Source organism: Phascolarctos cinereus, unplaced genomic scaffold (genome assembly GCF_003287225.1).
Source record: "Phascolarctos cinereus isolate Bilbo 61053 unplaced genomic scaffold, phaCin_HiC Scaffold_3;HRSCAF=262, whole genome shotgun sequence".
NCBI classification, from domain to species: Eukaryota; Metazoa; Chordata; class Mammalia; order Diprotodontia; family Phascolarctidae; genus Phascolarctos; species Phascolarctos cinereus.
In genome coordinates, this window is record NW_027555736.1 from 126,443,083 (window position 1) to 126,464,968 (window position 21,886).

Consider the following 21,886-nt stretch of genomic DNA (forward strand, 5'->3'; position numbering starts at 1 on the left):
AGACTATGAAGGCTGTCTATATATCATTTTTTCCCCATCTTACTCCTTTCTTTTCTCCAATTCTGTGAGGATAATGTCTAGCCAATGCTGCCTAAACATAATACTCAACAGCTAAAATTGGCTGGTTATGTTTGGCTGTGTAACATTATACACCTAGCTTGGTGATTTTTTTTAATAGTTGTTTTTTCACAGCATTACTGATTAATAGATCTGGAGGTTATTGTGTTTTGTGGTTTTTTTTTTTAATAGAAGAGGAAGGCAATGCATATAAATTGTCTACTCCTACATTTTGCATGATACTATTGAGTCATTTACTTGATGCATGACTATAATTGGAAAGGGATCTTACAAATTCTCATATACTCCTTTGATTTTGAAGTCAGTATTAAGCTCATCTCTACCTTAGCTAATGATGATTTTCACTTAGATTCAAACAGAGTCCCTTAGTCTTATTCATTGCCATACAAAACAAAATATTAAGATCTGTTAGGGACTATAGAGATCATATATTCCTTCTCTCATATTACAGATGACAAAGCTGAAACCCAGAGATACTGTGATTTTCCCAAGACCTCACAGTTAGTGGCTGAATTGGAATTAGAATTTTTCTCCTCCCCTTATTTCTTTCCACATTATTGCACTGTGCCCAGTAAATGATGACGTATCAAGCTTTAAACATTTTGGTTCCTAATTCTCTTCTTTCAAACAGTAGTGGAAAAGGATACATAAACACTATGTTTTTTTTTTTACTGTTATGTGACAGGTGGATTATTAAATGGTAAAGGAAACACAGTGCTGACCTTTGAAGCCAGAAGACCTGGATTGAAATCCTGTCCCAAATATTTGACGTGAGAACTTAAGGACAAATCACTCAACCTCTTTCAGCCAACTTCTATCATCTGTAAAATGGGGTTAATAGCAACATCCAACTTATAAGGTGTTGTGAAGATCAACTGAATAATATATGTAAAGTGCTTTTTAAACTTGAAGTGTTATATAGACTATTTATTATTATTGTTAGGTTGAAATCTTTTGTGAAGCTGTGGATCTCATTAAGGATTCATTGTAGAGGTCTCAGGCCAAAACAATCAGCATGATAACATTTGCAAAAAGGAGGATCTAGAAGAGAAATGTCAAACACATGGCCCACACACAACACTCTCTGGTGTGACATAAACCAGATTAAAATGTAGTAGTGAAATATTTTAGAAAAAATTCACTAGAATGTTGATAAAGTTAATATATGGTTTCTAAGTGTATAGTATAGCAGCTCCTGTTTCTATACGAATTTGACACCACTCATTTAGAATACCTTAGACCTATGACTCTGAGATTCTAAGTGAATCTATAGAGAATCCTTCTATTTGGACTATGTACTATACCTCTACCATGACAGTAGCTAATACTTTGGTGAAAATATGTATTGTGCCTCAGCTGATATTGATAGCCATCATCAATGATGATTGAACATACCCATCCCATGGCTGTATTTGTTGAAAAAATTTGTAGGGTGTTAATATTTGCATAGAAGATTTTTTTATAAGAGCCTTTGGGACTCTCTTTTGTTCTAGCAAGTAAAATTATTCTGCTTTGCTTTTTTTGTTTTTGTTTTTGGTTTGGTTTTTAGGCAATTGAGGTTAAGTGACTTGCCCAGGGTCACCCAGCTATTAAGTGTCAAGTGTGTGGTCTGAGGCCAGACTTGAACTCAGGTCCTCCTGACTTTAGGGCTGGAGCTCTATCCACTGCGCCACCTAGCTGCCCCTTGCTTTGCTTTTATAATCAGCAAACATTAAGCATAATAGGATGTTATATTCCCTATACTTTTCCACCAGTTACGTCACTGTGAAGATGGAACTAGATTTCCTCTAAAGTCTCAGTTCTAAATCTATGATCCTATGATTTGCCATAAAGAACTATTTATAAAAATTTTCCTTTTTTTCTTCCCACAATTTGTGTGGGGAACACATGATAAATGTATAGATTATCCTCATTTAGAGAGATGAGAAAGTAGAATATGGATTCTTAGCTTCTTGAGTAGGAGACTATTAGAACATCTGGAAACATCTATGATAGTTTCCAAATACTTGATATCTCCCCTCTATAAGATATCTTGAGTATTGATTTCTCAATATTCCAACATGGGTTCATTCTTTTCATATTTATTCATATCCAACTGTCTTCATTTTCATTATTTTTAATGTTCTTTCATTTTTTTTCATATAACATCTTGGGTTGTGATCAACTGGAGTTCAAATACGGTGGACCCACTGTCATCAGTGATAAAAGTCTTTTCTAGAACCACCAAAATTAGATTTTAAAGACTCTCCAAAAAATATTACTGGTCACTCCCTTTGACCCAGCAATAGCACTTCTAGGTCTGTATTCCAAAGAGATCATAAAAATAGGAAAAAGGACCCACATGTACAAAAATATTTATAGCAGCTCTTTCTATGGTGGCAAAGAATTGGAAATTGAGAGCATGCCCATCAATTGGGGAATGACTAAACAAGTTGTGGCATATGAATGTAATGGAATACTCTTGTACTTTAAGAAATGATGAGCAGGTGGACTTCAGAAAAATCTGGAAAGACTTATATGAACTGATGCTGAGTGAAATGAGCAGAGCCAGGAGAATGTTGTATACAGTAACAGCCATACTGTGAGATGACTGACTTTGATAGACTTGGCTCTTCTCAGCAATGCAAAGATCCAAGACAACCCCAAAAGACTCATGATGGAAAATGCTATCCACATCCAGAGAAAGAACTATGGAGTCTGATCAAAACATACTGTTTGCTCTCCTTTTCCTTTGTTGTTTCATTTTATTGATTCATTCTCATGGTTCCTCCCATTAGTTCTAATTGTTCTTTACAGCATGACTAATGGGAAAATATGCTTAATATGAATGTATAAGTAGAGCCTATATCAGATTGCATGCCATCTTGGGGGAGAGAGGGAGGGAGAGAAAATTTAAAATTCAAAATCTTATGGAAATGAATGTTGAAAATGCTAAATAAATAAATAAACAAACAAATAAATAAATAAATAAAAGATATATATTGTTCCTCTGTGACAACAAGCATATGCATGTTTAGAACATTATAGATTTGTTTCTTCAGTGATTTCAAACTGTCATGATCATGTTTACAATGATTTTGGTATTCATGCAGCAATTACATCAAATTGTGACAAAAAAGAAAAAGAAATATTACTAGTTACTATTCCTTTTCAAGGGCTCAAGTTTTGAACAATCTGAACATTTTATATGCAGATTGTTTGATAATAAGGCTACATTGACATAACTGCCTTACAAAAGAACACAACAAAAATGGACAGTATATGCTGTACTGTCACTCTTAGATTTTAGGAATTTATTATCTTTGTCACAGGGGCCATCTCAAGTCATCCTGATCTATATCTTGCCACTGACCTCAAATGGTTCCAGAGGAGAAGGTGAGGCTGGTGACTTTGCACAGCCCTTCCTTACTTAAATCCAATTCATTGCAAGTTATGCATCATCTTCCTGATGTCATGGTCCTTTTTGAGGACAAAGGACAAACAATAATAATCTCTGCCATAGAAGCACAGAATCATGGAATATTACACCTTTAAGGACCTTACAGGCCATGTAGTCTAATCTCTTCATTTTATAGATGAAGCTCGGATTGGCTCACTGACTTATTCAAAGTTACATAGTAATTAGCACCAATATCCTAGGTTTGAACACTCTTATGTTCTATCTGTCTATATTTCTGGCACCTCCTATGTATCTCGACTTTAAAAGAAAGCCTCAGTTTTTCTAATCGTCCCTATTAGCTAAATCCTTTCTCCTGTCTCAAATCCTTGAAAAAGCCTCCTACTCTTGGCACCGCCATTTGATCTTTTATCACTTGCTTCCAAACTCTCTGCATTCTGGCTTCTGATCCTATCGTTAAACTGGAATTGTCCTATTCAGAGTTACCAATGATTTCTCAATTGTTGTATATAATGGCCACTTTCAGATCTCATTCTTTTTGACCTCTCTGAAACATTCAACACTCAGATTGCCTTTCATCTACTTTCTGACTCTCTCCATCTTTTTGTCTCTGTTTATATGTTGTTTCTCTCATTGGAAAGTAAGGTCCTTCAGGGACTCTGTTTTTGCTTTTTTTTTTTTATCCCTAGTGATTAGCACAGTACCTGGCATGTAGTAAATGCTTAATACATGCTTGCTGACTTCCCTTGAATTCTCTCTTACATTTGTCAGTTGGGTGATGTTGGGCAAGTCAACAACCTCTCTAAATCTCAGTTTTCCCATCTTTAAAATGAGGAGTTAGATTATATAACTTCTAATGTCCCTTCTAGATCTAAATCTACGATGCTTTGATTTTGTCTAGTGGATTTGCTGATATAACACAGTGCACTAGATTTTCTCATATCAGCACTACTCAAATTTTTCTGAGGTATTTGATGCATTGGAGTTCTATGATGAATTTGCGTGATTGGTTATACTGCTTATGAGGAGACTGCCCAAGTGGGAATGTGCTATCAGTCATAGATGCTTTCTCTCCCTATAATACAGACAGTGACCATGTTCACTAGGAATTGTCAGCATTTGAAATACATGCTCGAAAGTCTAGGTTTCACATATTGTATGGTGTCAAAGTATTGGGCGGTTATTTCAGATCCTAAGGCAAATTATCCAGGAATAAAAAGCAAAGGTAACTAAATGGCTAAATTTTAGATTGGAATTTCACCCTTTTTCATAATTTCTGGATTTCCTTTGAGACAATCAAGAAAGGAGCAGCTTTGAGTTGGTATTGGTATCAGTGTCTAGGGCAGGGGATTAGTTTTCAAAGTCAATGGGACTTCCTATTCACCTTAATTCCCTTTGTAAAAATCCCAGGGCTTGCTCTCAGTTTAAGGTTTTTCACTGCAACAAAAATTCAATCCATTGGATTGGCCGGTAATGCAATCTTTTCTAGCAACAATAAGCCTCCTTTCTTTTGGGAACATTTTAGTTCTTACTGCTCAGGTTCGTGATATAGGCAGAACTTGGGGGTTTGAATTTCAAGCATCAGCTCCTGCATGATTTGTAATCCCTGAAGGTGGTTGTATCTAATTTAACCCAGTGAGAAAATCATTGTATTACCTATTGAGTAGAGGTCCTAATTTTTGTTGTTTTATATCTGATCCATAATGGATCCAAGAGAGAAATTTAGCTTTAATATAAAAGTTGTTAAATAAATGGGTTATAACCAGGGGATGATTAGGTGTGTCAGATAGATTAAAGGGAGCCTGTTGTTTTTAAAACTACTTAAAAGAGCAGGTGGCTCCCATTTCAGGTATCAAGTGCTAGAGTTGCATCTGGATTTCTATCAGCATCTCCCATTGAGATGGCATATTTTCAGGAACATAACTCTGAATTGGAAGTCTGTTTATTCCAGTGATATGGTCAAGCTTGGAAGAGAGCTTTGCGGTGAATTGTCCCACGGAATTTGAGTTAACTTGCAGTGCATATGCTAAATAATGCTAGAAATAAGACTTCTTATTAGGGACAATACAAGATTTCAAAGAATGGCCTATGATTCAATTTTTATTTTTGCATCTGCCAAATATGAAGCATATGGTGAGGTGTTAAAGTGCATATAAAAATGAATGGAAACGGCTCTTTTCCATCAAACATCTTCTAGCCTAATTAAAGAGATAAAACATGCATACGTATTTAAAAAATGAAAAACTAATACTAGACAGCTTTATAACTGTTAGAGAAACCAAGTGCTATAGGAAACCAGCATTAGAAGAGATCACTGTTTTGTGTAGTAATTAGGGAAAACTTAATGGAGAAGTTGTGTTTTTTAACTTAACCTGGTAGGTCTGGAATAGCCAGAATGAAGTAAACTTATTTGAGGGAAGTATTATGAGCAAAGGAATGGAGGTAAAAAATTGTATGAGAGATTTATGGGATAGAAAGTAGACTAGATAGACTGGAGTGAGGATTGATATTAGGAAGTTCTAAGCAGTAAACCTGGGAAAGGTAGATTAGGGCCAGATTACAAGTGGTTTTCATTACCAGACTACAGAGCAAATGAATACAAACTTTTGATCATTTTTTAAAGATGGCTAGTAACATCAAAGTGGTGTTTTGGGAAGATTAATCTGACAGGTATACAGAAGAGGGAGAAAAGGTTCAATTAATGGAGCCCAGTAATAGTTAGGTCCTCAAGGTGAGAGGCCATTTTGGAGTTATGTATGAGTTTATTAGGGCCTGATCTAGGGTGCTGACTATGGGAATGGGAAGAGATATGCAAGAGTGATGTGGAGGACGTATTATTGGCAAGACTAAATATAGATATGGGTGGTAAAGAAAAAGTAGTAGTCAAAGATGAATCCAAATGTTCCACCATGGATAGAAATGTCATGGAGCTCATTAGAAAGCCATTAGAATAAATGATTCAAATTTGGAAATCATCAACATGTGGGATATATTTAACATCTTGAAGATGAGATCTCTGGAGAAGCAATTATAAAGAACAGAACACATAAGACTGGGAGTTGAATCGTCAAAAATTCCCACTTCCAGGGATCATCTGGTAGAAAGAGAAAAGAGAAAGAGAGGTGAAAGGGAAAATACAAATTACAAGGATATTACTGCATTAGTCCAGGTGACTCATAGTTAGGGACAGAAACAGAGTAGTTGTAGCATGAGTAGGGAAAGGAAGTCAACAAGAAATTATGAGGAGGAAGAATTGACAAGATTTGGCAACTGATTAGAAAGGGGCTAAATATGAATGATACTCAGATCATGAACTTGAGTGGATGGAAAAAAATATGGCATTACTAGCAAAAATGTAAAAGTTAGGAGGATGGTTGAGTTTGGGGGGAAAATGAATTTTCTATTGGATATATTGACTTTGATGGTCCTATGGGACATCCAAGTGAATACGTCCCGTAGGCAATTAGGGATGAGTATTTAGAAGAGCCATGAGGCTGATGTATTTAAATTTGTGTGTCATATGCATAAAGGTGAGAGTTGAATTCTTGGAACTGATGATATCACCTAGATGTTAAATAGAGAAAGAAGAGCCTTGCAGTATGCCTGATACAAAAGGCATGGGGCATGGATAATGATCCTTCAGAGAAGACTGAGAAATTATCAGACAGGATGAGAATCATTACATAATGGCATTGATGAAATCTTAGAATAGAAAGAGGATCCCCTAATGAGGGAGTCGTCAACAGTATTAAATATTGCAGGGAGTTGAAAGAAGGATAAAAACTAACATAAATGCCATTCAGTTTAGCAAAAATGAAATCATTAGTGTCCTTGGAGAGAGCAGGTTCAGTAAAGTGGTGTGGAGAGAAGCCACATTGTAAGGGTTTGAGAGGTGAATAAGATATGAGAAAGTAGAGGAAATAAGTGTAGGCAACTTTTTCCAGGCATCTGGCTTTGAAAAAGTCAGATTAGGATAGCTTGAAGGAATAAATAGCAGAATGAAGTTTTGGTTTTTTTTTAAGGATGGGGAAGATTGGACATGATTGTAGGCAGCATAGAAGGAGCCAATGGATAAAAAGTGACCAAAAATTAAGAATAAACAGTGCAATGATTGAAGAGGCAAGTAGCAAGAGAGAATAGAAAACTGAATGAATGGCTCAAGTGGACTGATTTGCATTGACAATGACAAGAGGAAAAGAAAAGATGGTAAGTGATATAGAGGTGACTTTTATTGTGAAATTGTCAGGGACAGACAACTCTCAATGGACAGTTTTAGTTTTTTTTCAATTAAGTATGAAGTATTACTCTCTGCTGATAGGGAGGGGTGAAGGAGTCATGTAAGTAGCTTATGAAAAGAAGTTTCAAGCAACTTTCATGGGGAGAGTTATAGTCAACTAGGGTAGAGTAAGAGGATTGGCATTCAGTCACAGTAGTATTAGTGGTGGTAACAGAAGTAGCAGTGATGATAGTGGTAGTGGAAGAAGGAGGAGGAGGAGAAGACCATGATGACATTGACTGATACAAATTTGTAATGGATCCATTTGGCAGACTCGTGTGACTTTTTCCAGTAGTATTCAGGCACATGAGAGCAGGAGAAGAGAAAGCAAGTGATAGGAATAACCAGGGTTAGTGTTGGGAAAATGATGAGTGGTTGTAGGACAGAGTGGCAAGGAGAATCAAGAGGAGAAGACAGGGCAAAAGTAAACTGGCTAACTAAAGGGTCAAGATTTCAAAAAGAAAATTAGGCCAGAGTAAATATGATAGCCTGAGACAGTAGGAAGGGAGGAACGATTGTAGCTTATGGTGAGGGTGAAAAATTAAGTTAGGAGAATGGCACAAGGAAAAATGAAGGGATAGTAAGTTATAGTCAGAAGAATTTCAGAGTTCTGGATTGTAGATGATGAGATATGATGGATGGGGAATGAAAGTACAGATTTCTGGGGCTGAGGAAGCTCAAATGGAGAGCAAAGGTATTTGAGGGCATAATTCACATGTAAAATAAAGTTTTCAAATATAATGGTTGTAGCAAAAAGAAAGACTGCATCTTCCCCTATTCACATAGAATAGGCAATGGGTTTAGTTAAGGTTGATCTTTGACTATTGGAATGCCAGATTTATTATGCTTATTGTAGGCATACAAGCAGGAACTCAAAAAAAAAAGTCCTAGAAAAAATAAACCACCATTTTGTTTTCAAATTTACCCTTTTGAGGGAGAAGGTGATTGGTTATATAGTAACCAAAATACAGAGATTTCATACCTTGTTTCACATTAGTGAGAATAGTAGCAGTGCCAAGAATAGAAGCTAGATATAACCCAATGCTCTTTCTCCCACTTTCCAAAAAGGTCTGGGTTTTAAAAACTTTTAATGAGATGCTGATAAAGACTTTATTATTCAAGAATGAGCTATTAAGCAGATACACATATGCCTGTCTTCTGGAGCCCTTTAAATAAATGCCTGAAAAATTATCTCTTTATTTTCCACAATGAAAAAATCAAGTCTATCTAATCTGCACTTTATTAAATCCCACAAGGAAGACAAATGCCTTGTGACAAATGATGATCAGCACCTCCCGTGATAGACGTTGGAGCAGAAGAGTCCCCTCAAACCAACCTCCTAAAGGTGAATTGGAGAACAGTTACATTATTCTCCCTGCTATGTGAAGACTAACTGGGTTGGGCAATAAAAAGACATAATATTCAATTGACCTTTTGCTTTTCTATAAATGCAGAATGAGCTATATATACCCCCAATTCACCAAGGGGCTATTTCAAGAAAAATTATTTCTTTTTACCAGCCATAAAAATAAATTACTCTGCACAAAGGAAACACAAAAGTACCCTCCTTCCCTAATATGATTATTATGAAGGAGATGTTTTCTCTGGACAATCATAGGAAGGGAGTATGTTATCAAAATTTTGTCCCATTGTATTGCCACACAAAGATTAGTGCTCTAGGGAGATTTCACCCTTTAAGCTGGCCCTCTGTGATTTGAGTTTGGGGATGATGGGGAACTGGGAAATAGTGATACTTCCTCTACGTCTTTTTCCACCCCTTGCATTTGAATGTAGACTAACTTTGCTTTCAGTTAGCCTTATTCTCTCCCCACACATATCACGTGAAGAAGGGTATATAATAAGAGTGTGTGATGAGCATAAGGATCCTGTCAGATGAGGCACACAATATTTTATTTTCTCACATAAATATATTGTTGGTGTGTGGTGACATTTTGCTTAATGTATTGCTGGTTCATGAAACTTTGAAAAGGAAGTCATTCTGAGGTAAAGGACAATGGAACAAATATGATTAGAGATTGAACTGCTCAATCCACTACGTGCCACATTCCTGGGTGTCTGCTAAAGAGAAGATATAAACTTTAACACATGCAGTGAAAGAACAGGCTGCAATGAATGACCTTTCATCTGCGTTTCCAAGTTAGATATAGGAAAGAAAGACCACAATTGTGATGAAAGGGCAGTAAGGTGAGGGAAAGGAGATCATGACAGCTGGTCTACATTCTGTCCTGAAAAAGTCACACACTAGGATCTTCAGAGAGAAACAGGGAAATAAAGCTGGTGAGATTTTATGAATAGATAGAGATAGATATATATCTACATCTGTATCAATAATATTTAGTTACATAAGCTTTTAAAAATCGAATACTTTATAAATATTTTTGGGATGCCCTGTTTCTATTTAGCATTTTAATGATACCTCTAGAAGTTAAAAATAATTTTAATCTATTTTGTAGAAAGGACTTTGCCAACAAAATTTGAGAATCACTACAACTCATGCTAATGAAAATCTGAACCATCACTACATTTAAAAGCATACTTTAGAATTTTTTTAGGACTTTAAATGTATAATCATTATGTAAATGTAATCCTTAGATTTCCCTTTTCCAACAGTGGGACAAGATTTAATCATGGGGGGTTCCTTTTAATAATAATTCCCATAATTCATTGTCCTCATGTCTAAATCTTTCCTGGGAACATCAGAATCTAACTCAGCTGAGGGATCTAAGCCCCTTGTAAGCATTTGTGGTTTATTGTTCTTTCATTCTCAGTCATGTCCAACTCTTTGTGATCCCATTTGGGGTTTTCTTGGCAATGATACTGGAGTGGTTAGCCATTTCCTTCTGAAGACCATTTTACAGCTGAGGAACTGAGGCAAACAGGGTTAAGTAGCTAGTAGGTGTCTGAGGCTAGATTTGAACTCAGGAAGATGAGTCTTCCTGACTCAAGGCCCACACTCTATCCACTTCAATGCCTAGCTGTCCCTTGTAATCATTAGGCTTTCAACACATGAAGATAGAACAAATTCATTAAAGACATTTTAAAAATGCACCTGTACTCTACTCCCTTTGAAAAAAAATATTACTTATAGTTTCCAATCTAGAGATCTCTTCTCCCAAGACATTTAATTATTGTTCCCTTAATTCACAGTACAGTCTTTAGAAACATCCCCAAAATATGAGTAGAATGTATGTTCTTGGACAAGTCTAGAGTTGTTTCATTGCTGCCACCTCTTTCCATCATCTCCGGAGGGATTGCATATATCCAGCAACTGAACAGTGCCTTCCCTCTCCCAAAGTAGCTTTGTCTCAGCCCAACCAATGAGTTTGGACCAGAGTCTTTTAGATTCTCAGTTACTACTCTGTTGCTACTATTCTGGCTCTAGAACTTTGGGGTTTTTTCTAGAAGTTTTCTTTCAGTTTTGCATTCCCTTTTCTCTGCACAGGATCTTCTAATCTAATCTTCTAATTTTCCTTTTGGCTGCTGTCACCTAGCAACGTGTGTATGTGTGTGTGTGTGTGTGTGTGTGTGTGTGTGTGTTTGCAAATGCTGTCTTCTGCATAATATAGGTGAGACAACAATAGTAACAACAAATGCTATATTCTCTGAGCACTTAGAATCACAAAATTTGAAAGCTATAAGGGCCATCAGCGCCTATCTAGTCCAACTCACACATGAAAGATATCCCAATAAAATAATACCATTCAAGGGGCCAAAGTTGGTAAAAGAATATGGAATTTGAGTCATCATGATCTAATATCCTAAAATAACTTAGGGATTTTGGGGACCCTGTATTTGAATAACCACAAGCGATTTTACATCAAGAGTCATTAACTTGTGTCCAGCTAAGTGCCATGCAAAGATATTTTCCTTCCATTTTATTGTTGCTCTTGACCAGTCCTGTGAAGAGCACTGGGGGGCAGCAGGGGGGCGACTGCTTTTATATTTGCCAATGTTCTTTCTTCATATAAATCAATGAATAATTCCCCGGTGGCAAATACACAGCAGGTAGAGCACATCTTGGCTATTAGAAGCAGTTGGTTTTGTTTTAGAACTTATTCGAAATGCATTATGTCAGCTGTATTTCCTTTCCAATAAATATGTGTTGAATTGGATTTCCTCATTCTTAGAACAATGACATATTTTTAAAAATGTAATACTCATATTTTCTCTCTTCCAAGGAAGATGTGAAAGAATGATTAGGGTTGGGATATGAAGGAAATTTCTACCTTAGTCATAGGTTTTCAAGGAAGGAATAAAGCAGACTAGATGCTATCCATTTTAAGCTATGCACCATGGAGGAATTTTTGAAGAAAAAATGAGGAAACTCTAATCAATTTTAATTGAATAGGGTCTTCTTTAGATGGTTTTGGATAAGCTAATATCTCAGTAAGTTGAGGATAGGTGATCACATGTACCTAATTAAGATATAATATTTTCAGGGTAAAGATATGTAGTTGATTCCTGGGTCTTTTCAAGAGACTTGACCTTATCCTACAAGGCATACTAACTGCTGATGTTAAGAAAATTACATTTTTAGATATATTTTACCTTCATAATTGCTCCTAATCTCGAATAAAATCCATATTGAATTTTTGAAGAAGCTTTTACAGGCTTAATGAGTTTACATATGAGTAAATGACAATTCAGCAAGATTAAACCATTTCTTCATGTCACCTATTAGATTTTTCTGGAATTAGCCACAAAGTAAGATTCAAACCAAACTCTAATGTACATTAGACATGCCTAATGTCCACGATGCACCACCTCCAATATACACCTAAAATACAGATGCGCATACAGAAGCAAGAACGAATTTTCTTTTCAAATTTTGTGCTCTCTCTATCTGGAACAAGAGTATTTTGTTTGTGTTTACTGGTCCCTAGTTTTACCAGTGACCAGCGTGCTCTGTTTGTCCATTGCATACGACATGCATTTTTTTCCATTTCATCAAGACCAAAACTTTAATTCATCTTTATCTGTTCGTCCAGTGACAAAGTCAATTATAATGCAAAGATATACTCCACAATAATAAGTATGTTTGAAGAATTAATTTGCTATTGAATTTGTGCTTTAATTCATCCCTTCATAAGTACTATGGAGCTAACCTGAACTACAGATTAACCCAGTTGCCTTGGAAATTTAGAGACTTCCTCAAGCTGTTATCACAGGCAATGTTTTCTTTCTGTCAAGAATAGTGAGATTAATTTTATTTTGTGCATTGCCACTGGACTGTTCTATAAATTTGGGTTTATCATTTTGCCTCAATTTCTTGACTTAGCAAACTAAAATTATAGCATTTTCTTCCTAGCCATTTATGCTTTAGTAGATATAGTATAGTACCAGCTGATAGTTAAAATTTGGGGAGATTGGGTGTCAAAATTTGCTATAAGCAGTTATGTTAACCAGACTGAGGAGGCAGTCAAATCAAAAGCATTTATTAAGACTTACTACTCCTAAACATTGTGCTAACTGATGGGGATCCAAATACAAGCAAAAAATAAGACAGCTCCTGACCTCAAAGAACTTACATTTCAATGGAAGGCAACACAAAAGAAGTGAACTGAAAAGTGGGAGGTGGGGCGGAGTTAGCCTTGCTGGGGCATGGTTGCAAATTTTTCTCTTCCTTTTGCAAGTTCCCATCTTCAAATTATCTTGTATTTTTCCTAATTGTTCATATATTTTACCAGTAGAATGTAAGCTCCTCCCCAATTTTTGTCTTTGCTTGCCCATCACTTAGCACAGTCTTTCACGTAAAAGGGATAAGAAAGGAAATTGTGATTTAGAGAAAATCTTTCTGCTAATGCAGCTTGGTACCTTTGAATCTAATAGTCTTAGAGAGTTGACTAGGGCACAGAGAAATCAAAGACCAGAGTCACAAAGCCAGTATGTGTCAGAGGAAGGATTTGAACACAGGTCTTCTGGCCTCAAGACCAACTCTCTAGCCATTAGGTCATGCTGCCTCTCTTTCACATATATGGCTCTTAATAAATGCTTGTTAATCAAAGAACAGAAGGGAACTAGCATTTGTTAAATACCTACCATGTTCCAGGCACCATGCTAAACATTTTACAAATATTTAATGTCATAGAACGTGATCCATATATTACAAAATAGGAGGGTCCTGTTTAGTCTCCTTTGTTTTAATTAAAGACAACCTTAATCCTTTGTTAAGTTTCTAGGTTGTTTGAAGCACCATAAGAAGAGCAAATTTAGCTAGATGGGAGAAATGGTAGCACGGAGAAACATTTGATCATGCTGTGAGAGGGGGAGGTGTATTTCCAAAAGAATTGATTCCCTTCCCCTAATTGGTATAAGTAGGAACAGGGTAGCAAAAGAATCCTGGAAGCTGTTGCTTGAAGATCATGAGATGAGATTCAGGGACAAAGACCACTACGGGGAGGAAGTGAATCTCTCCCTCCCTCTACCAGTCACTACCCTTCCAGATGTTGTTCTATAACCTTGTTCTGCTTCTTTGTTTTTTATTAAGGAGCAACAGATCTTATTTTAGATATTACTATGCATTTATACTATATGTCCCTTTTTGCCTTGTCTTTCAATGTAGTGTTAAAAATTAAAGCACACTACAGAAAGGATTCAAAATGTGACTTGTCATGTGTTGGATTGGAAGCATTTTTATATTTTCAATTGAAAATTCTATTATGTTTTAAAAATAATCCTCAATCACTTTCACAATCATCTCCCAATTATTGTCATATTAAGCTATATATACACATACACATATATGTATGTATATGTATATGTGGCTTGATATGTCATGATACTAAAGTCATACATATATACACACATATCTTTTGTAAAGTAATTTTATGCAAAGAATATAATTTGAGGTACTTGCAAAATTTTGACATAAGCATTTAATTATTTTTTAAATTATGGAATGAACATATATTCCTATAGTTCAGTTATTAAATTTCAAATTGAATGAAATGAATTGAATGAATGAATTTAATTTAATGTATTGAAATTCATTTCCAGAGAACGCACTAAGAGAAGATAGAAAAAAATGAAAGTTCTATGGTATGACTCAGGACAGAATGAACTTTCATACGCACACACAGACACACACACACATGTCATAAATATGTGTGTGTGTATATATATATGTGTGTTTGTGTGTGTATGTGTATATATATATATATATATATGTTCCTAGTACCTTCAGTAACTATCAGCATTCTTCAATGTGGATCAAATTAATTCCTGAAGTGGGATCAGGATGAATTGTGTACCATGTGCATGACCTGGATGAACTTTCCTGTCATGCTGCCATGTTTTTTATTAAAGTTATATTTCATCATGAAAGTGTGAAAGTTGTATTATGAAAGCGAAAAAAAATTCCACAAAAACAACCTATTCACCCATCATGAATTTTGCATAGGAATGTGAGGAAATTAATTGGCTACTTCTAATATTTAAAACAAACCATGAAATGAACCATTAGCATGACCCCTCCTCTCCCAACAAAGTAGCCTCACTTAATACATCTGGTTTGTTTTAAATGTGTGTGTGTGTGTGTGTGTGTGTGTGTGTGTGTTTGAGTGAATTTGGACACTGCTTCATTGAAAGATTGTTGAACCACAATGTTCCTAAATTGACTAGTCACCAACTGGTCTTGAATAGAATGGAAGTAATCAGGAAATTAAACTACTATCAATCAAACTTGAGAAAAACAGCACAGCTCTGGGATAAAACTTCAAAACTGGCCTCTTAAATTATACACATTTAGAGGTAAGACAGTTCTCCCATGGCTACACTTCATTTCTTTACACATGGGCACAAATAATATGTGTTTATGTGTATATCATGGCTATCAGGCCAAATGCCAATTAATGTGAGCAGTAGGAAAGAATAACTAGCAGGTTCATCCACGTGTTTCTGGTTAAAACTTGTATTTCTCAGGCTAGTTGTTGTTACATGTGATTGTTCCTGACTGGATTTTATGATTACTATCCATAAATATTTGAAAATGATCTAATTTCTACACATTTGAATTACTGAAATCTTTCATTTTGGACCAAAGGCCTAAAACCACTAAAGATTTTAATAGATTGGCTTCTTTAATCATGGCATAACACTTTACTCAAAAGTAAAAATGTTTGGCATCAGAGGTATAACTTCATAAATTTTCTCAGCGTTTTTTACTGATGTGGATATTAACTGGTGTTTGAAAAACCATGATGTTGGGCAGCTAGGTGGTGCAGTAGATAGAGCACTGGCCCTGAAGTCAGGAGGACCTGAGTTCAAATCCGATCTCAGACCAAACACTTGACACTTACTAGCTGTGTGACCCTGGGCAAGTCACTTAACCCCAACTATCTTTAAAAAAAAAAAAGAAAAACCATGATGTTTTGGGGACAGGTTCTAGACCTGTTATTTCATTGATATTGAAAACTGCAGATTAGGAAACTTCCCTTACCAGTTCAGGTCAGCATCATCTTTACAACTTCCAGTCTTAGCAAGCTGTCTAGAGCAAAGGTGTTAAACTTTCTCAAATCAGATTAAAATGCAATTGGGAAATATTTTTTAAATAAATAAAATACAATACAATATAGATAATGTTAACTTGTGGTTTCCTAAGTCAATGAGCAACTGCAGATAATTTCTATTTGAGTCTGATACCACTAGTTCAGAGCAATGAAAGGTTAAGTGACTTGACTAGGGCTATCCAGCCAGGAAGTGTTAAAGACAGGACTTATACCCAGGTTATCTGAACTCTGAGGTCATCTCTTTTTTATGCCAAACTGCTCTTCATAGCAACATATGTGTGCTATATAATTAGAAAATCATCCATAAAACCCATGATAATAGTTTATTTTTAATTGTAAGCTTAAAATATTTTTTGAGATTTTTTGGAAAGTAGAATTTCCTTTAGAATGTGATTCCAATTTGAAAGAAGACATTACTTAAGTATGGTTACAACCAGTACCTTGTGTTCCGAGGAGGACAAGTTTGGTATATGTTCTCCAAGATAATTACTGTGGGCATTCCCTTCAATAGTACAAATCACAACCCTTCCAAGCTTTATCATGCTATGAAAATCTTGCTCAAATCTTTCCCCAAATCCTCCACAGGTACATCCAGTCAACTAGTTATTGCTCCATGAATGGCCTATCTTTTTTTCTGATCATATTTCATAACACTCTGATATTTTTATACCACTTCTTGCATGTGATTCATCATTGGTGATATGCTATGTTTTATTTTAAACTTGCCATGAATTTCTCTGCCACCTTTTGGTTGAACCGTGATTTTGATTCTTTGGCAATCATATCTTCTAGCACCACCAGAATAATATTGTGAAAAAGAGAATTTTTTCTAGAGAAAATATTTGTAAAAAAGTAGTCTTTTCTCTTTTTTCTATTTAATTCTGATCCCTTCCATCATAATTTTGTAGTGTTTTTTTCAAGATACATGTATGACTTAGTTGCTCAAAGTTGTTCTTAAAACATTATTGCTGTTACAGTATACAATGTTCTCTTTGCTCACATCCCTCTTCATTATTTCATGCAAGTCTTTCAAAGCCTTTCTATGATATTGAGTTCATCATTTCTTTTAGTACAGTAGTATTCCATCACAACCATACACCAAAACTTGTTCAGCCATTCTTCAATTGATGGGGATCCCCACAATTTCCATTTCTTTGCCACCACAAAGAGAACTGCTATAAGCATCCCATTCATGTTCAATTATAATTACTATTTGTGAATTTTCCCCCATCTTATCTTTACTCACTATTTTCTTTCTCAGCCTTTCTTTTTATTCTATCCCATGCTATCTTATCTTTTCCCCAACTCTTCCCCCCCAATTCATCCACCCCTCCCAGAATCCCCCCACCCATTCCCCCATTTTTCCAAATCCCAATCCACATATCCCTCTAAAAGTCCCTCCTCACCCTGTCCCCCAGTTTTCTTACTTCTCTACATGTTTAAAAGACTTTTGCACCCTTTTAGATGTGCACTAAGATATTTTGATTATTATAAATACACAAATTAAAAATAAAGATTTCCTAAATATTTAGTGTCCTCTTTTTCTGATACATTAAGAAGCTATCCTTCATAATATTGTTATCTCCTGATCTCCATTTTTTAAAAAATTCATCTGGTTCTAATGATCTTCCTGTTTTGGTTTTCTTTAGTGTCGCTTATATTTACTCATGTAACACATTTTTTATTATGATGGAAGAATCTAGGTGTAATAGGCTTACTGTCATTGATAGAGCAAATAGTTTGTAATTGAAATTTTGACAAATGTTTTCCATTTTTTTGTTCACCTTGAAGTTTCATGCTTAAATAGAGATATTCTTGATTGTCTCAGTTGCCTCTCACACCAAGTTCTGCAAAATTATTTTCCAGTATATCATGCCTCATTGTATGAGGTGATACTGCTAATAATCATTCAGTGTCCTTCTCAGTAAGACCTAAGAAATAAGTTTATGTTATAAACTGTTATTGCCCTTGGATGTCAATATCTCTGCTTAACATAATGACTACATTTGCTGGCTGGAGTGGTTTCTAGGCCCTTTTGGCTCCTTTGTTGTAGCAGTTGCTTTACATCAGTTAAGGTTCCACAGATATTGGTGATAAACAATTAACAAGCATTTATTATATGACTACAGTGTGCCAGGCATTGTGCTATCATGTATCAGGGATACAAAAAACCAAAACAATATCTAGTCTCAAGGACCTTCTTGAGAGATGAAATTCTAACAAGAGAGATAACAAGTATATATAGAAGTATACATAGAACAAATATAAAGAAAATAAACACCAGGCAGTTAGGGAGGGGGAGGATACTAGTAGTTGTGTATATCAGAAAAGGCTTCATGCAGAATGTCATGTTTGAGATATGTTTTGAAAGAAGAGATTCATTCTTTGAGGTATTCTATTCTAATAATTCAAGATGATTGATTCAATTTCTCCATTTCCTTTATTTTGCCTATAGTATCAGTTATTCATATTTTCTTCAGTAGATTGTGGCTGTCAATTGTGCAAAATCTTTTCATTCTTTTTTTGTTTGGTTTTTTTTTTAGAGGCAATCAGGGTCAAGTGACTTGCCCCAGGTCACACAGCTAGTAAGTGTCTGAGACCAGATTTGAACTCAGGTCCTCCTGACTCCAGGGCTGGTGCTCTACCCACTGTACTACCTAGCTGCCCCTATCTTTTCATTCTCATAACTCTAATTTGTCATTGACTTTGATTTTTGTTCTATGGAATTGATGGTTGATTGTACAAATAGCTCATTTGAATGTGATTTCAACATTAATATCTAATTATTCCTTATCTTTTGAAATATAGACAGTTTCTCTTTTGATGATACTATTTGGTGCTTGTGATAGCTAACTTCTCCCAAATTTCTTTGGTAAAGAAGTATTCATGATATATAGGCATGCCTCTTCTATTTTTCTCCTTTGGTCCTGAGTGATATTTTTCAAAATATGTTTGCCCTCCTTTCCAAAACTCATTTCTTATATCAGTATAGCTAATGACCTGGTGTCCCAACTTCTGGGTTTACTAGCTTCAATCTTGGGGACCTCTGAAAAAATTGTATTTCTTTGACTTTTTCCTCCAACCAGAGTTATCATTGTGAAATTTTAGAATATAGCCCAATAATGCTTAATTGTGTGGCACAGTAGAGGGTTAAAGTATGCAAGATCCCAGTTCCTTCAGAAATTAGCAGGGTAATAATACATATGAGGTAAATGGAAAATTTTGTTTCACTCCACAGAAAATGCAAACAACACATGTATGATACAGTGTAGCCCCTTTGTGATCATTTTTTTGTTTCTTTCCAGTGAATCCCATTTTGTGCCCATGGTGCTATATGGAGCTTCCCAAAGTCAAGGTACTACCATGTGGACTCTCCTCAAAAAGGAAATCGATATAGATTTGCTAGAATATGAAGTCTCTTGACATTACAGTAAGTTCTGTTTTTACCTCTAGGATCTACATAGACCTCCAGCCTTATGATGCTATCATAAAAGTTTGAACCCTACTCAGAAAGAAAATTAACTTTGAGGTTTGCTAAAAAAGCAAGTCCTTTCTCATAAGGCTCTACCAATGACTCATGATCGTAAGGGATGAAAAAGTTCATGTATTTTTATTTCTCTGTTTTGGCTCAGTTAATTGTTCTTCCTCTAATTCCGAGGGCCATGAAAGTGACCCTCTTCCTAAGAGACCTGTTGATCTCATCATTTTTAGAGCTGCCGAGAGACTTTCTTTCTCTAGAATGGTGGGGTTGAGGAACACCTAAGAATAAAAACAAGAGCAATGACAATAATAACATTTAGATAGTCCTTACTATGTGCATGGCACTGTGCTAAGCACTTCACAATTATTATCTCACTTGATCCTCATAACAACCCTGGGAGGTTGTGCTATTATTATCCTCATTTTATAGATGAGGAAACTGAGGCAAACAAGGTCAAAGTGACTTGCAGGGTCACACCGCTAGTAAGCATCTGAGGCACAATTTGAAGTCAGGTCTTCCTCATTCTAGGCCCAGCCCTCAATCCATTGTACCACCTTGGTGCCTCCACTACAAGGCCAAATAGTTCACCTCTTTTGGTGCCACATTGTAACTAAGGGTCATTTCCAAGGCATGATGTGGCAAGTGTATATAATAAAAATTGGTTTTTAAAAAAACTTTCTTATTTTCATTGATGTATTTTTGCATGCCTGCATCTTTAAAAATTGGGGATAAAACCCTAACTCAGCAGGCATGATAATGTTGTGAAACAAGTGCTATTCAGACACTACTCAAAATGGCACTTGGTTGCTATACCCCGATGATTTAGGCTCTTGGAATTCTCACATGGGACTGAAAAGTTAGCTCAGCCAGCAAAAGACCTTGGGTGATAGGTCCTATACCTTCATTTCATCAGTCGGGAAACTTGCCTAAATGGCAGTTCTTCTGTTTAATTTTAATTTCCTTAGATAGTTTTAAGCCAATGAATAAACAGTATGCTAATGTGAAATGAACTTTGAGGTCTTGGTCCATGACTGCTTGTCCTCATTTGTAGAAAGTCCTGAGTGCTGCTGTTTAGATGGCCTCATGAATATGTAGATTTTCATGCTCTGATTGGGTTATAGAATTGTTCTGCTTCAGCTACAAGAGAACTAAGACATCCTTAATTTGCATACTAATGAATCTCCCCTGATGAGATTTGTCAGAGAAATAGAATAATTATAAGGAATGTCCTGCATTTCCAATTGCAAGTATTTTATAGAATAATAGAATGTTAGCACCAGAGAAAACCTTAGCCATTATCTAATCTAGCTTCCTCATTTTACAAATGTAGGAACTGAGACTCACAAAAGTGGATTGGCTTATCCAAGGTAGGACTTATATGGTAGGGCACAGATTCAACTCTAAGTCTTTTAATTCCAATATCTGTGCTTATTGAGCAATACCATGCTGCCTTTCAATTTTTAGGGACAATATATTTATCCATTTCTATTTGTTATTATGCACAGTATATCACTTTTTATAAGGGAGCATATTACTCTTGAGGAAGATCCTGAGTTTTTTTTTCCTTTCCTTTTTGTGTTCCATTTGGGAAATTCACAAAACGGTCTCTGAGTACTAGATGAGTCTCTCGAAAGAGAGGAATAACAACGAAACATGGAGCTTTTCTTCCCTACTATCTTTTCTCATTGAGTTAACAAACAAAGAATATTAGTGATATAGTTGGGGTTTTTTTGGACCAGCCTCCTTCCTATGTCAGAGTCCAGAATAAAATACTTCCTTTGATAATATTTCTTGAAAAAAAAATTGAGTATCTATTAATGCATAGGGGCACTGGGCTAAGTCATGTATATGTATTTCCTCTATTCCAACAAGTTCCATCTATTCACTCATCCTCAATGATTTTTCTCATGTTGTTTTCCTCACTTGCTATGGTCTTCCACTTCTTATCTGTCTCAAATGTCACCTTCTGTACAATGCCTTTTCGTTCACCCCACCAAGAACGTGGGTTCTTCTCCAATAGAACATAAAAGACCTGAGGGCAGGTACCATTTTAGTTTTGACTTTGTATCTCTATTCCCTAGCATAAAGCTAATCCATTTTTGTTACTGCTAGTTCCACTGACATCT